General features: G+C 36.7%; 1 protein-coding gene across 3 annotated transcripts in view; it reads right to left on the bottom strand.

Moving 5' to 3' along the window:
* LOC108744325 (RNA-binding protein Musashi homolog Rbp6) overlaps nucleotides 1-18,719 on the bottom strand; it is a 416,279-nt gene that overhangs the window by 104,401 nt on the left and 293,159 nt on the right. The window lies entirely within an intron of this gene.

Raw genomic sequence — 18,719 nt, 5'->3', positions numbered from 1 at the left:
GTATTTTTTTTTTATTTATAGAGAAAATTGCTCTCTTAACAAATTATCAAATTTTATAGCATCGACTTACGTAATATTCACGTTGAATGTGGTAGTTATTGTGGAAATTATCAAATATTTTTTATTGATTGTTTCTAGGGAAACCTGGTCCTAGTAGATTATTTATTAAATTAAAAAATTCACAACAGCATGATAGGTAAAAGGAACTAAAAATTACCCCCCATCTTCGTCATGTTCCTCCCTCCCATTCGACGAATCTCAATCATCATAAGGTCGTCAACCCTAAGACTGGTTGGACACGTACCTCCGCTCTTTCCTATTCTGAGCTAAACTTCGCATTTCCCTAAAACTAGAACAGCCCATATCCTTAACTATTTGCGAACAGTAATCTAATCTAGGTCTACCTCTACCCCTCCTAACTCCTGTTTCTGCCTCTAATATGTCTCTGACTAGACCTTCATGCCTGAGGAGGTGTCCTACCAACCTATCTCGCCTATTTTTTATTGACTTCCATAGAGTCCTCTGTTCTCCTATTCGTTCCAATACCTCTTCATTTCTAACCTTTTCTACCCACGTTAGCATCATCATCTGCCTATAACAATCGAACACTTCTAACCTATTTTTCCGCCGCGCCCACTGTCCATGTTTCGTACCCGTACAACGCCGTGCTCCAAACATACACCTTTAACAACCTTTTTCGAATTTCTAAAATAACTGTTCACGAGCATAGAAGTGACTTCTTTTTATTAAAGGCGACACTATCTCTGCGCTATCCTCTGCTTTATATACCTACTACTCCTTCCATCCTGATTTATCTGACTTCCTAGAAGAAAAAGGAAAAAGATCTCTGAAGTCAATACAACAACGATTTTAATTAACGTAACTTATAATGACTGCAACTTAATTAGTTACGAAAATAAAAATTAAAGGTTCCATCAGGGCGAGATAACTCTGTATTTTCCTGTTAAAATTTTAAGGGCTTGGTACCTGCTTATTTACGATATCTGTAAAAAAGTAAAAACCAACCTAATGAAGATTGATGAGATGGAGAGAACGAATTTTTTGACCAATTCGCTTAATAAAATATCAGTCTCCTAACGGCCAGCCGTTAATTAATTTTAGTTTTAATAAAGACGCTGACCTTTGCTTCGATTACGTACCCACAAGTTCGAGAAGTTGATTGAATTACGCCTACTTTGGTGTCGATATTGATTAGGTTATCAATTATTCACAACTGACCACACTGCCGAAGTAGTAGGCCGAGGGCAAGGATTTCCATTTCCATTTCGTTATTAGTCTATTAACATGCAAATATTTGGATTGGGGACATGAATTCATAAGTAGAAATCAACAAGACGGATGCGTTTAATTTAACGTAGCAAATTAACACACTCTGCACATGTACAGTTAAGAAAATGATGTTACTATTTCTACAAACTCTGAACTGAAATTATTAATACTAAAGGGAAAGTCTCTTCGAGTAGAACATGATTCCTAGGGGTACAGGAGTTAAACGAGAATATGTCACCTTGTTAAGGCTTTATACCTGTGGACGAATTATTCTAAATGCCACCTTCGGTAAGTACATTTGCAGTGCATCTGCGTTGTATTCTTATAATTTGGTTTTTCCCTAAATTATAACACCATTGTGTGCTACCCAACTACGAACCTTTTGGTGTACGTGACCAGTGTCGTTGGGGGTCGTGACCAGGGAAAATTCCAGAAATGATAATGGGAGAAATAGTTTTCAGATACAAAAAAGACAGAACAGTCTAGCGAGATGGCCTAGAGGTTTAGATCATTGCTTAGCATTCGGGGGGACGCCGGTTCGATTTCGGGTCTGTCTGCCTTGGTCCAAGTTTTTCTGTGGTTTCCTTGGACCAATTAGGCAAATGCTGCGGCAGTAATATTCCACAGATAATCTTTCATTCTCTTCTGTCTTCATTTCGTCCGTCTCATCTTTCTCACCCGAACCACCACCCACCACCCATTCCCACGATTCCTGAAAGCAGGCTGAAGAGGGTCTTTCGCCCTATCTTCCGGCGTGGTCCGGAGGGACTGCCCGCCCACCAGCATTACTGGCTGATGGGAATGAAACACCCAAAAGTTTTTTCTAGATTTTAGGCAGTAATAGCACATCTATCAAAACAATCGTTTCAATCCAATTCATTCTTTGTAATCGTTAGATTAATTTGTCGTGTATGTATATGATTAATAAACGTATTAAGTAATACGCATCTTATTAATCGGACGTACGCTGGTCCTTCGAGTTCTTCGATTATTCTTACCGAATAATCTATGTGGTACAGCAGTACACTGTCGAAAGATACATAAGTTTTTTTATTTTTCTTTGCTTTATTAACTTAAGAAACTGTAAAATTTTAAGAGAAACTCAATATTTTGGTGACATAAATCGGCAAAATCTATATCTCTAGTATCAGCAGACATGGTTCATCTACATTTTGGGTTGCGTCGCAATCGTAGTGGTGTCCGTATTTTTCTTTTATTTAATTTTTCTTTTATTATGTAGCTCGCCTGTAAACTAAAATCTAATAAAAAATAGAACCTTTAACACCTATCGGATTCACCGTTGAGTTGTATATGACAGCAATGTCGCTCAGTTTCACTTGACAGCGTAAAAACAAACGTACATGTTGTCACTATACTTTCAGAGATATGCGCTGAAAGCTTGTCATATTACGTTAGTATTCCAGAGTTGAGAGATTGCACAATTGCAACAGCCCCATTATAAATCACAGGAAAAACTCTATTATTAATTTGATGCCAACCTATTAAAGTCCGCAGTAATTACGCTAAAAAGAGCTGCAGGCAGCGGTGGCTTGGTCCATAAACGTAAACATTAGTTGTTCAAATTGTTCATTAATTACACACAAAAAATATAGTTAAAAAAAAGTTAAACCAATTAGCACCACCATTAATGTATTCGAAATAAAAGTACAAAGGACACTACATTATAAATTTATTATATTTCTTCCCAACAACTGACAGAACAAATGGTGGTCAATATTTATGCGCCGCCACTGGCTGCAGAGTTTTGTTGGTTGTAGTTTACAAATGAAAGCTGCTTTATAAAATCTACAGCACAACTGTAGGGATAAATGTGCAAGGGCAAAAGATTAGTATGCTTAGATTTGCAGATGATATAGCAGTATTACCATCTAGCAAGGAGGACTTAGAGAGAGCTTGAAATAAAATGGAAGCGATATTGACAGATCAGTACTGTATGAAAATAAATAAAATTAAAACTAAAGTACTGGTATACAAAGGAAGAAAAAGTAGGGAAAGAGCGAATATAAAGATAGGAGACGAAAAATTAGAAGAAGTGGCTGATTTTAGATACCTAGGAAGTCAGATAAGTCAGGATGGAAGGAGTAGCAGGGATATAAAGCGGAGGATAGCGCAGGGTCGTGTCGCCTTTAATAAAAAGAAGTCACTTCTATGCTCGAGAACGGTTAACTTAGAAATTCGAAAAAGGTTGTTAAAGGTGTATGTTTGGAGCACGGCGTTGTACGGGTGCGAGACATGGACAGTGGGCGCGGCGGAAAAGGTTAGAAGTGTTAGAAATGTGGTGTTATAGGCGGATGATAAGGATAACGTGGGTAGAGAAGGTTAGAAATGAAGAGGTATTAGAAAGAATAGGAGAACAGAAGACTCTATGGAAGTCAATAAGAAATAGGCGAGATAGGTTGGTAGAACACCTTCAGGCATGAAGGTCTAGTCAGAGACATATTAGAGGCAGAAACAGGAGTTAAGAGGGGTAGAGGTAGACGTAGATTAGATTACTGTCCACAAATAGTTAAGGATGTGGGCTGTTCTAGTTTTAGGGAAATGCGAAGTTTAGCTCAGGATAGGAAAGAGTGGAGGTACGTGTCCAACCAGTCTTAGGACTGACGACCTTATGATGATGATGATGATATAACTTAATAGATTTGCGAAGTCCTTTTATTGTTCAATATATCCGAAAAGTCAAATTAAATGTTGTTTTCATTTTCAGTTCATTTCTGCCGACATAAAAAGATTCGACGTTTCCATAAAACTTAGACAAGCGTTTGATTTTTAGCTTTCGTATACACAAATTTCGGTATTTACATATTTTTTCGATGTTCTTCCCCTTTTTAAAGAGATAAAGGCGACATTCCATCTCGACATCATATTCCGCACCATTTACGCCCTACTTAGGCGCCTCTTTCTCATATAACACCGATTGGCAAAAGCCTATATCGTTGTTTGTTAAAACGGAGTTTCGCAGACGTGCGCGACTATCTTTGATGAGGATAAATTGCCAATGCAAAATTTATTCCCTTGAAGTAAACCAATTTATTCTATAAGCTGTACAAGCTACGATTGAAACTATAAAAAAGCGTATTTTAGATAACGACCTTTCTAAATTGTCTACCCTTAAATGCAAAAAAGTCAAACATCTAACATGGAGGACTGAATACGGGTTACTATTGATCTCTTCTTTATAATGTCTTTTGATTTATACATATGGGTAAATACTTGCTTAAAAAAAAAATAATTACAGATAAAGTTGTTAAGTAAAATTTGACGTAATACAATAGAATCCGCTTATAATGACATCGAAGGGAAATGACAAACACGTCATACTAAGCGGGCGTCATACAAAGCATAGTCTTAGAAAATAAACAACTTTCTATTTTGGTTAATTATTTAGTTTAATAGAGATACAAACTACAAATTTTATATATTTATTAACAGAAAAAGAAGAACGATGAATTTTAATATCATTGTACATAAGAAGGGTCAGAAAAATGAGCGAAAATATTATTAATCATTTGGATCACTATAGCCGGATATGATTTCTTGAGAATCAGTCATAATAAACGGTATGTCATTTTAAACAAAGTCATTATATCCAAACTTTCCTATAGAGAACTTAATATGAAAACCAAACTTAACACTTCAATTACTTCATATTAACCGGTTGGTCAATATAGGCGGAGTCATAATAAACGAATTCCACTGTAGAACTTTTTCACCCAAAAAAGCTTAACGGTAACGATTTAGTAAGACACAAGGCTTATAAATCTTTCTAGAACTCAATCAATTTTGCAGTCGATCGTGATGAGTATTCTTTAATTTTCCTCGCGGTTTGTTATCAGAATGCAATTTGAAAAAGAATAGATGCTTTTGTAGCAACCCTTGATGCTATAGTAACGTAAGTATAATATCGGATCTATCGATTTTCGAAGAATATCGTGCAAGAAGCAAGTTGCTCCTCTTCTCCCCCCCCCACCTTTCCCGTCTTCGTGGAATTGAAATGCATTTTCAATAAGAAGCAATAGCATCAGATGCCGGTGGTTCCGCTGTACTGTCGACTGACGAGAAATTCTATCAGTGGTGACACGCAACCTATCCTGACGTTCACAGTGCCGGATTGCTACACAACATATAAATTGTGTATATATTCATTTATTTACTAACATTCGAACTGATCAAGTCTGCAAAATCACAAAACAAAATACCACTAAGAAGCAAGTTAAATTATGGGACAACATGGACATACAAAACTATAAACATCAAAGGGTCAGATCGTATTTAAGAAAAAGGAATAATTTTTGTGCTCGAGATCGGTTAATTTAGCAATTCGAAAAAGATTATTGGATTATTGGGTAAACGTTCATATGAATCAATCACATCCCTACTAGAATTTATAAGGGGCATGCCTCATGTAGCGTGCGGGCCTGATGATGTAACTAATGAAGGGCATGCTGATATAAAGATTTTCCCGTAGATTCCTCATGAAAATCCCACCAAAAAAAGCAGCGATACTAAAATGAGGATTGTTTTATGGGGTTTTCATGTGGGTCTTAAGGGGCGAATCCAACACATGTAAAAATCTACCTTAGGGGGCTTGATGAAGCAAATCTGTTAGAAAATACTATCGGTAAAATGAAAAAACTGGGGGCCACAAGAGGTATACTTGGTTTACTTTCTGTAGCGATGTGATCTTCAGTTTGACCGGCGCAAAGTACAAAAGAACAGCACTAGGCCAGAAAAGGAAGAAGACAACTCTCGGCAAAACTCTTAACCGTTGAGGAGCGTATAATCCGTACAGTACTGCACGGAAAATTGGACCATTTTACCCACTTCAATTTCATTGTTCAAATGTGCTGTTTTTGGTACCATTTACTACTGAAAAATCAACGAGATGTTTATTTATATTTGAAGACATATTAAAGGCTTCAACGCTTGTTTTCGACTCGCACTACTATTCATGATTGAACAAAACTTTTGGCAGGTACTGTATGAAGAAGTATGTTTAATGAACAAGAGTCCAGAGTATAATGAGATTTTTTCTCCCTACCTACGATTTTGCCAGCGCGCATCCAAGACATTGGAAGGGCCACATCGCTACAGAAAGTAAATGAAGTATAGTGAGCTACCCACTTAGGGACCCTACCTACACTCCTCTCAAACTTCTAGTCGGGTTCTATCAGTGATATTTAAAGGGATTAATACGGACATGCTGAGAGTGGCTGATTTGTGACTGCAAATATATAATTTCTATACGTACCTATTACGTTATAACGAGAAAGAAGATTTATATGTGTACAAACGTTGTACGTTGCACGCCAAATTAATTTTGTGCAACTAATTAAATCGGATCGATGATTTCGTTGAAGAATAAAAATTCACTGTTTTATTTAAAACATTTAATTGAACTTCTATTCTAATCACTAAAAACTAAACTTCAACGTCTAAATTATAACTATCAAATTCGTCCAACAAAGAAAACTATTTTTGGGTGGTTACTGGATGCAAAACTTGATTGTTTGAGAGATGAAATCTGAATGCTGAATCTTAATGTACTATGCAACTATATCTACAAACAGGTAAATTGGTGAATATTATTTTAGCGGGGGTGAATAGCTAGAAACTGAATATAACACAGAATATGGAAAGCCCTATCATTAAATGTGAGCACAATCGCCATACAATATTTCTTTCCAGTTTATAAGGGTTCTGTGAATACCCAGGTAAAATGTAAATTGGTATTGTTGTCACTAACTTGGACACTATTTAAAATTGCAAATATGAACTTAAATTAAAAATATTTCATGTACAAAAAAAGAGAAAACTTAGGACTTAACAATATGTTAACGTTGATTTTTGCATTTGCTGCAATCCGTCTACATTTTCCGTCTACTACTAGTGTAGTCGGTCTGACTTCGATCGTTCAATTTTCCCGTAATAATCTGTAAATATTTAAAACGAAGAGGAAGTCGTCGTAACGAACAAACTTTTTGTATCACTCCATTTACATCATCCTTACTTGCGGAACATACATCCTTGTTATTTATTGAACGAAGACATGCAAACCTTTACACGGCACACAAACATATATGGTCACGAATAGCTAGTGTGTCACTGCCACCCTCCCCCCACCAACTGTTCCTCCCTCTCGCCAACCTCTCACGCCCTATTCCTATTTTCAGTCTACTTGTATTCTTAAAGGGCGACATTTTCAGGTGAGAAAGTAGGATGATAAAGAAGAGCGCACCGGCTCGATTAGCTAATTGTGCCGTTTCAAATATCAAACGGACCGGAAGAAATGTCAGACGTGAACTAAAACAAAATACAGAAAAAAAAAACAGCAAAAGCAAATGTGACAGCGACATAAAAAATTATCACAACGCTCCTGCAATCCTCTTTATCTTCAACTGTGTATTTGAGTGCAGAGTAAACGTGAATATTTTATGAATAGAAGTTTTTGAAAAACATTCTACACTAAACAGCTCGTCATTTTATGTATGGGAGAAAATGAAAATGCTTTAATACAGTGCCAGAACACATCCCCACCACTTACTTACTTAGTGGTTCTCGAACATTCTAGAACGTTTCCGATTCATCCGGTCCAATTTACATTCTACTTTAGGATAATCTTAAACATTCGAGAACGTTCGAGAACATTCTGACTGAGAGCAACTCGAGATCATTCTAATACATTCTCGATTATATTCTAGACAGGTGTTTGACGGCTAGTGGTCGACCCACAAACCCGCACACCCCCCAAACTGGAGAAATTTCGAACATTGTAGAAAATTCTTCTAAACATTTTTTGGTAGAAATATGAAAATGCCCCAGGTCGACCACCACAGCTACCGACATGTAACCACCATAGTACACGACGGGAAATTCCAGGCTACTACCACATATAGACACCGGTTGTCTGTGCTAGGCAGTATCTATAATGTTCTATGTGTGAAGAAGCGGCACTGGTTCGGGAATGTGAATAATTCAAAAATGATTGTGTACCAAAGATATTTTTTGGAAAAATTGAGGAACCAGAGAACCAAGAAAATGGCTCAATATAAGTACGTTGAATTTGCGTGACTTTCTGATCTTCAATAAATTCTATAATGTATATTTGTTGGTTACTAGTATCTAGTTGGTATTTTAATAGTAGATTCTTCATACGTCACCTGAAGTACTCCATAATACGACAAATAGTAAAGGTGTTTGGAAAAGTACTGAGAAAGTTTGTTTCTCCGACTGGACCAATTAAGAAAAATGTAAAATGTAGTTTAATGTGTGAGTATTTCATGAAAAGGTTTCGTAGGTCAAGTTTTCGTAATTGTAGGTGTTAGTGTGTCCACATTAAGAAAAATAAAAAAGTACGGTAAAAACAATAATTGTAGAGCGCGGAGCTTACAGCAAGGGGAAAAATATGAGTTCTTTGTTACAAATTATAAGAGCCGTTGTAATTGTCGACGTTTCTCTCTGTCTCTCTCTCTTTAATTACTGGTGGCGTTCAATTATGGCTGCCGCCGCGTTTTAATATGGATTCAAGCATCAATTTTCCATGCCACGTCAGCGACACTAGACAGTCGATTTCGTTGCGATGCGATGGTTAAAGGCATCAGGCAGGCAGACAAGCAACTAACCGGGAGAACGAACTCTCTCTCAGCTGCTACTTTGAAGTATTTATGTGGCTTAAATTATTATTAGAAGGAAGGATTAATTTTGATTAGTTTCCTTCAAAAGGAACGCTTAATATTAGATAACGGGAGCGTTTTCGGAAATCGCGAGGCAGCTGTCTTAAACCGAACTTTGCATCTTGATTGATAACAATGACAAAAGTGTCTAATTGCGAAAGACAAGTGGGACAGAGGGAACAGGAACGACGAGCGAGAGGGATGCTGATACTAGTCGAAATGAAACCCTGGAAACCTCTCTCTATCGGAGCGAGCGCGAGCGCATTTTGAATTAGTCGAAAACTATCGGAAAGTTTATCTTCAATTACGTGATGAAAGGAACCAGAATGGTTGCAGATAGACAACAGGAGAATTATTGTATGCATCAGAGCACTTTTCATTAATTAAATCCAATGGCGGAAAACGGAAAATTATTATTAAGAAATCTTCAAATATAACCATCCGCTTAAACAAAAGAAATTGAAGGATCGATAGACAATATTTTAATAGATCTGGAAGAAGTTGTACCTAATCAAAGATTGAGATTCTATCTACAAGACCATACATTTTTTTTCAAAAATCTATAACCAACATGAAAGATTTATATTCTTCTGATTTCTCATCGTCATTTTTTTCTGTGTAGAACATTCCACATCCTTAACTGTATGTGAACAGTAAAACCTAATCTAGATCTACCTCTATCCCTCTTACCCCTTGTTTCTGCTTCTAATATGATTCTAAGTGGACCTTCATGTCTAAAAAGACGTCCTACCAACCTATCTTCCCTATTTCTTATTGACTTTTGCTCTCTGTTTTCCTACTCAAATTTCGAACGCTTCTAATCTTACAGGGTCGTGCTCTAGACATGCCACTTTAACAATCTTTTTCGACTTTATAAATCAACTATTCTCGAGCATGAAGTGACTTCTTAAAGGCGACTCGATCCTGCGCTATTCTCTATTTTATAGGAATCTTAATCTTTACTTTCGTTTCTTTACTTTTTCTTCCCTTTCATATCAACATTTTTATTTTACTTTTATTAAGTAAGATAAGGATTCCTGATTTCTATAACAATTAAATTTAAATATATTGTAGGAACAAATTAATCACGCTGTAGAAGAACTGAATATAACTGATCGATATGCAGCATTTTCAATGTAAAACTTTAATAAACTCAATACGCTATTAAACTTCTATCGGTATGAAATTGTCCATTAATAAAACACGTGGAAATTATAACGCAGAGAATGTGTATTCTGCTATAGATCCAGTGCCACTTTGATATTCGCGAATATGTAAGTACGATGAGAAGCTATAATACAACAGTTAATTTGCCAGAAGTCTCGAAAGTTCGTGGCACGGCAGCCAGCAGTCTTCAAAATCCTACTGCAATGTAATCGATTGTTTTAAAACTTATAATTGCATTTTAAGTGGTGCAAATGAATGTCAAGTTGAGGAAATTATTTTGAGACAGCGTGATGCACGAAAAGTAGCTGAAGACAGAACATCAACTAGAAATAATAATCAATATTTTTAATTTTTTATTCTACAAAAACAGACACATCAAAACAACGATTTCTGATATGGTTATCTAAATCACCTTAACCGTTTTCAACAAAGATTAAAACGCCATCAGTTAAAGCAGAAAAGAATATCACAAAATGAATATCACCTAATTTTATAATCTTTGATGAAAATGAAAAAGGAAGAAAAAGTAGGGAATATAAAGATAGGAGCCGAAAAATTAAAAAAGTTGCTGATTTTCGGTATCTATGAAGTCAGGAGGGAAGGTGTACTACTATAAAGCAGAGGATAGCGCAGAATCGAGTCGCCTTCAATAAAAATGTCACTTCTATGCTCGTGAACGGTTAATTTACAAATTCGAAAAAGATTGATCAAGATGTTTGTTTAGAGCGCATCGTTGTACGAGTGTGAAACATAGACGGTGGGCGCTACGGAAAAGGAAAGGTTAGAATCGTTCGAAATGTGATGTTACAGGCTAATGATAAGGATACCGTGGATAGAGAAGGTTACAAATGAAGAGGTATTAGAAAGAATAGGATAACAAGGGGCTCTACGGAAGTCAATCTAAAATAGGCGAGATAGGTTGGTAGGACACCTTCTCAGGCATAAAGGTCTAGGCAGAGACCTATTAAAGGCAGAAACGAGAGTTAGGAGGGGTAGAGGTAGACCTAGATTAGATTACTGTTCGCAAATAGTTAGGGATGTTGATTGTTCTAGTTTTCGGGAAATGCGAAGATTAGCTCAGGACACGAGAGAGTGGAAGTGCGTATCCAACCAGTCTTGGGACTGACGATCCTGTGATGATGATAAAAATTGCCCTTATACACGATGCACAGCATGCAACTATTCAAAACCACCGACCACCTCAGTCTGTGTGGCCTATTTTTGGCAGCCTCAGCCGCCTGTCTTAAGCACTTGTTCATTCGAAAGTGGCTAGCAGGTTTCTACGTATACCGAAACCTTCGTCGAAGATATTGCACTTTATACGATTCAGCAGTTTTATTACTTACTCGTTTTCCGTAAAATCCTGGCTTGCTGCGAGTGAGCGAGAGCCCCTTTACCTTGGTCGTCGTTATTCGGCAAATGTAACGAAGCGGCCAACTTTATTACCTGCGAGAAGAGAAGCGAAAGGTAAAGTCACGGAAAAGTTACAATTACTGCCAGATTGGTTTCAAAGTACTCTTTGCGTTGTACATCCAACTTTGTAATTGATTCTCTTCGGATCCTGCTCCACGAGATCCTGCCAGATGGCTCTAACGGCTGACGAGAATCGTTCTCATGTTTCTTCAAGTTTAAAGTTCACCTTTTCAACAGTTGATCTTTATTACCGTTTTGAAAAGTGAAATTGGTAGCAAAATCAGTTATCAAGCTATATTAATGTAAGAACTACCCATGGAAGGTGAATATCGTATTCATCACATGGATTCTACCAACGGAAAACAAAATGTGAAAAAGACAATGAAAGAAGTTGTAAAACAATAACTAAATAATGGAGGCTTTTAAGCTGTGGTCCCCATTATACTATATCACTAAAGTATATATAATATTCAGTATTTGCTTGAGTGACGCCTACGGAAACCACAGAAAGCCTTGAACCAGGGCAAACAAAATCGAACCGGTGGTCCAAATCGCTAAATCAACAGTGGACAATCCAGGTCTGGACCGCGGAAGATCAAAAACTGGACCGCCAAAAATTTATTAAAAGTAAATGACAAACAAATTATTGAAAAAATATTTTTCTGTAAATAACAAAGTATGCTTGAACTTTGAGCGCCATCCTTTGAGGAAGGGACGTATTTTTTCTGGACCTTGATAAAAATTTTCAAAAACATCCACACTCCACCTAAAATTAGTTATCCACCCCTGTTTTAGGTCATTGACGGCCTAAGTTCACCCCCCCTCTACACTTTTTTTTTTTGAAATAGCGTTACCAAATCGACCAGTTTCGTTGGCTCGTCGTGTATTTATTTATTTTTCACTAAAATTCTATTTATATAAATTTTGTGTTCTCTAAAACTGCAGCTCTTATAGGAAAACAGTCTATGATTAATAATGATTAATGATTGATTCACCTTTTGTTGTAAAAAGGTTTGCACATTGTATAATGCTATAAGTCCAATGCTTGTGAAATACGAAAATTAGCTTTAATTAGGTATACTACTATAGTTCAGGCTTCCTTTACTATCAGTTTTACGTACCAAAACAAAATGACAATGATCATTTGATAATGTTTACGATAATCCAATCCTTTTTCATTAATTACAATGCGGAATTGTTTTCTCGCCGTCTAGTAGAAACATTTAAAAACAATTGCTTTAAATTTGAATGGTCGTTACATTCTCGGTTTCATAAAAATGGATGTTATGAGAGCTCATGTAAAAGCCCATTAGGTTGCCCATTAGCTATTTTGCTGCAACTGTTATCTTGCCTGAAGCGATAATAATCTGCGGTATTCTCGTCCCTAAGGAAACAAATACAGGCAACGGGCCGTAGAGAACTCCAACTCCTGAGAAACAAGGTAACCTAATAGACCGACACTCAACTGAAATTTCCACTTCTGCTTCTACTCTTGCAACCGTTTTAACACGTAATATTGGCGAAGGAAACTGGTTTACCAACTCCATAAAGTACAACTACCTCGAGGGCTCGACTAGGGGAATCCCTGCTACTACATTTAGTTAACGTCTATGTCTAACTTTCGCTAAATTATCGTCAATTATCTTTCTATTAAAGTGCTACTCTCAAATTTAACATAATAAAGTCTTCGTAGAATTACGTAAAAACATAAACAATTACAATTAATGAGTTAATTTTTATACAGTTAAAATTATGTTAAAACTTGAATTAAGGAGAATTTCTGCTTTACCGTCAAACTTTTTAATTCTTGTAGAGTTAAATTCAATACACTAAAATGAATTAATTTTTACTATTACAGCAACCTAAAATTAATGAGGACGGCCCTGTTTTTTTTTTTAATGCTCGTTTGTTTTATTTAACGCATGAATAAGAAAAACAATAACAAATGACTTTCAATCTAATTAAACGATTAGAAATAAATCTAATGCTAATAAACCCGGTCAAAAGAAAAACTGCGGGTCGTTTGGTGCGTCGTCAAATAAAGGACGAGACGGGTGGACGTTTGCGTCTCGACGCTGCATTGTTCAAACAAACGGCAAAAGGGAGAGCGACTCGTTTCATTAGACAAAAGGAGAGCGTGGAGACACCATTTAAAACTGAGACAGTGAGAAAAGGTGTCATTAGGGAGGACGTCTCAGGAGAATGGTGGAAAAATGCCCTCAAATTTTCTACAACGAAATTGAGGACGCGCACGGTCACCCAAAGCAGCAGCAGCAATATAAAAAGACTATTAACTACATATAACTTAAACTACATATAAAAAATTATTTTATTATAAGTGGTGATTTAATTTTAAATATACTTTTTATTTCTGTTAATCTTAAATCGAGCAGCAATCTTCCAAAAAATCGGTTGTCTGTAAAGTCGGTTTACTGACGATATTTGAACGTGACAACGTCATAAGAAAATACGGATGAAATGGTTTCATTTTTCAAAAGAAAATTTTAATTTTCTTTGTTTGATAGATATTTTGTATGGATATAGAGAATGAGGTAAATGGATATGTATTATTGTATAGCAGCTGTCCACGCGGACGCATCGCTCACTCAAGTAGGAGAGAGACAGATGTCGAACGCTGCCGAACGCGGAGGCCGATTGTGCCTCTTTGTCGCTCGTTCCGCGCTCTCGCTTGCACTTCAAGCCTTAAATGGAACGCCTCAGAGCGAGGTAACGCCGCATGAGTCATGTTTTTTCGTGCGTGCAGCCGGTTCCATCGAATTATAAGACGTTGTCACGTCAACAATGATTGACCTTTCCATTTAAAAGTTTACACACTAACATTTTTATATTTCCTCTTAATGCTCGACGTGGAAAAGATATGTCATATGCTTGAAGCCCTTGTTTTGATGTCAACACGTGAAACTGTACCATCAGGTTAGTTTAGGAAGGCGAAATCGACAATAAATAATTTAGGTGAAATCGAGCTATTATATTAGGCTATTCTACATATGTGGGTACCTTGTAATATATGTACACTTTTCACCCCTTGGCCATATAGAATTTATGTTCCAGAAAGACAATGGCTTCTTCACCATTATCATAAGGTCGTCAGTCCTAAAACTGGTTGGACACGTACCTCCACTCTTTTCTATCCTGAGCTAAACTTCGCATTTCCCCAAAACTAGAACAGCCCAAATCCTTAACTATTTGCGAACAGTAATCTAATCTAGGTCTACCTCTATCCCTCCTAACTCCTGTTTCTGCCTCTAATATGTCTCTGGCTAGACCTTCATGCCTAAGAAGGTGTCCTATACCTCTTCATTTCCAACCCTTTCTACCCTTAACTTCAATATACTTTAACTTTGACTTCTTAACTGTTTATTAATTTAATGTAGATCCTGCCTTCCTAAATTATCCTGATGATGCAAAATCTTCTTCTGTAAATAATCAGCTCTTACACAACAACTTCCGTTAGGGCTTTGAATCAAGCTTATTGGCTATTAAATATTGCTTCTACATAGAAATTTAAGTATTGACAAAATTACGCTTGTGAAGACGATCATCATGAAGTGTACTGATGTTTACTTTTATCAACTATACGTTTACATTTTTTTAACGCTTTACAAATTCGTGTACTTCACAATTTTAAACTATGTACTTCTTCGATACGCGAATTAACAACAGATAAAGAGATAATACCACGCGTTGACAAGATTAGAAAAGTTTCTGAAACGGGCTGCTTGAAGATCTTTATTACACTCAAAAGACGAAGACTGCGACGCCATCATCAGTAATGATTCTCACGAATATATCTGCTGCGCTATCGACTAGATACGATTCATCGCCTGCTTGATTTAGGTGAGCTGTGAATGGATGCATAGATTAAGGCATCCGCGCCAGCAGACGGATAGGATTGATGGGGGCGAAGGAAGGGTGGGTATTCGCGAGTGAAGTAATCGGGGAAGCCGCGGACTCGCCCATCATCCGCATCCGCATTAATATTTCTCAACTGTCGATCACCGTAATGCACATTTCCATTTGCCAATTTTCGGTAGTACACTTTCAAAATTATTAGCCTTACATGGTCGGACGCATTGCCATTTTCATTTTCCATCTGTTATATCATGTCAATCAGTAAAATGCGGCATTTTCATATAAGAACCCAACCCTGTTTTCGTTAATGGCCAACTAAAAAAACGTCCAGTCGGATTGCAAAGTAAAAAGTACTTACTTACTACACTTGGAAATTAGAGTTCTCAGGTTTAGTTATACTATCAAAGGGAATAAGTCAAAACTGTTACAACACTCTTAAATTCTTCGTATGAGATCATATAACATTGAATTTTACCACACACTGCATTACGTTCTTCCTAAAAGCTCAGTTAGCCTATGCGCTGCATTCTTGGTTGGCTAGTTGTATTAGAAAATGGAAAATTTATTACATTGATTGCGAAATACATGCCTTCCTACAAATAACACGAAAATATAGTGGAAACTATCAATGAAATAATGGCGTTAAATTCAGAGAAAAAGAACAAATTAGTGCATGCAAAGATGCTGTAATTAAAGAGAAAATAAAAGTATCACAAAAATTGAGCTTCACTTTGCTTGAATTAAATTTTCTACAACTGTATCTAATTAAATTACAACAAAAAAAAATATGGAGTTTGGTTCTTACTTAAATAATATTTGACATTCAAAATAACAATCAGATTCCACACTATTATTTTACACCTGATGTTAAATTCTCCAGAGAATATAATGTCATCTCGAAATTCCATCACAGACGTCACGACCTCCATGTACCTATACGCAATACAAACGAACAGACATACGTTTGTTTCCGCGTCACAAAAGCCGGATCTGTACCGATTGTCTCACGCCAGTTACCGATCGCATCAAATAATGACCGTTTTTATCTTTTCGGGCTTAGTTGGCATCATTAATGGGACAAGTGAACTGCGACGCTGATTTGCTACGGTTTGATGATAGAAACTTCCGTCGATAATGGTCGATGCGTTCGCGGGATTGTCTTTGTTCCTTTACGTCAGATAAATAGCGTGAATGGGTCCAATGATTCCTAAGCGGACATGGTCATCATGCTCTAGATAATGTCACTTAATCCCAGATCTATCCGATTGGACTTGAACCTCGACGAAGCTCTGGTAAAAACTAGAGTAGACGGATGGGCTTGCGAGTTTCGATGATTTAGGGAGACGGACCCTAGGTTCAACCATAGTGGAGGAGTTCTTAAAAAGAAACCAGACTAAGACAAGTCCCTGAAGGAGGGCAGCAGCTCTTTCAGTAGGTAGTCAGGGTGGTAGAGATCACGAGGATCGGTATGGCACACAGATGCGATACTGCGATGCGGAAGGCAATGGGAAACCACCACATTATGATATCCCAAGAAAAACTCACCAAACTAGGATGATGGCGTCCTCTGGACGTAAACTAGTCCCCCATTTGGATGTCCGGGAGGGGACTACCTCGGGGGATATCATCAATAAGTGCAACATGGGAAGATACAATATTTCACGACTCGGATAGTGAAATGTTAGAACATGAACGGTGGGCGCGCCGGAAAAGCAAAAGTTAGAAGCGTTCGAAATGTGGTGTTCCCGGCGAATGATGAGGATACCGTGGATAGAGAACGTTAGAAATGAAGCGGTATTAGAAAGAATAGAAGAACAGAGGACTCTATCGAAGTCAATAAAAAATAGGGGAAATAAGTTGGTAGGACACCTTCTCAGGCATGAAGGTCTAGTTAGAGACATGTTAAAAGCAAAAACAGGACGTAAGAGGTGTAGAGGTAGACCTAGATTAGATTACTGTTTGCAAATGGTTAAGGATGTGGGTTATTCTAGTTACGCATTATGATGATGAATCCTAGATAAGAATTTCATTTAAATATACATATATATAGGTATACAAGCGGGGATCCTACAATCTCTGCCGCTTCCCGCATTTCTATAGCTATTTATACCCTTCACATTTCCTTAATTCTATTAGTTGAAGATTAGGGAGAATAATCTACTAGATTTAACTTGACTTAGTTTTCCATAGTTGATACCCCATATAATGTGCCAGTCCTAGACCTTTCCTGAGTACACATACTAGCGCCTACTAACTGGTTATAAGAATTACTTCTTTATTAGGTAATGCTACTTCGTAATTGTCAAATTGGATTACTAAATCTAAATAATAAGGGACTATACTTGGAACCTTGCTAAATAGCCAACTTTTTGGTATAGTGGATAGGCATTTCGGCAAAATTTCAATTACGAAAGTGTCTAATACAATCATTAAAGAAAGGCAATTGTGTATTATTATGATAAAAGTACATTTATGCGAAATAGCTGCCAGCGAATATAAGGAAAGTAGCAGGATACAAAAGCTATTAAGGACACTGTAAGAACGACTACTTCGTCTCTGACGTCATCGTCAAAAGCCAGTATCTGTGGGCGTCAGATACGTATTATACCTAACTGATGTTTTCTTTTTTACGTTATTGGTTTTTTATAGGAACCAAAAAATGTACCCAGAATGCCTTTCGTAACCGTGAATTACAAAACGCTATCGAATATGAACTGAAAATAATATTCTAATTCTTAACAAACTCAAGTTGAGTTCATAATGAAGGAGAAGGGTCTTTAGAGATGTTTTCTGGACGTATGGTATGAAAATGCAGCTCAAATTATATTTTTCTTAAACTTTGACAAATAAAAATATATACTGTATCTACAGCACTTTAATTTGGAAGTTAAAATTGTTTTAGAAAACCTTTTTATAATACATATATTTGAAAATATGCACATTTAAACATTTACAAAATATTTTAAAAAAATAAACACATTCATATAGTTTAACTATCATATCATCGTCTTTGTGGTAACATAAAACTGAGCCAGATTGAATAAAAACGTATAATCACAAATATTAAATCATATGTAATATTGTTTTAGTTAGCCTGTCGTTAATCCTGAAATTATATCTCAGTCAGCGGACATATGACTTTCGGTCATAAACTAAAAAGTGTTCCATTTCAGATTTGAAACAGTATGCTGTAAGTTAATGACTGAGACGACGGAGTGCGAAATTTATTGCCGCGGGACAATGTAGCAAATATTTTGTGGATCATAACCAAGTATTTAGCTTCGA

Source organism: Agrilus planipennis, unplaced genomic scaffold (genome assembly GCF_000699045.2).
Source record: "Agrilus planipennis isolate EAB-ADULT unplaced genomic scaffold, Apla_2.0 scaffold17, whole genome shotgun sequence".
Classification (NCBI taxonomy): domain Eukaryota; kingdom Metazoa; phylum Arthropoda; class Insecta; order Coleoptera; family Buprestidae; genus Agrilus; species Agrilus planipennis.
This window is presented reverse-complemented; position numbering and strand designations above follow the sequence as displayed.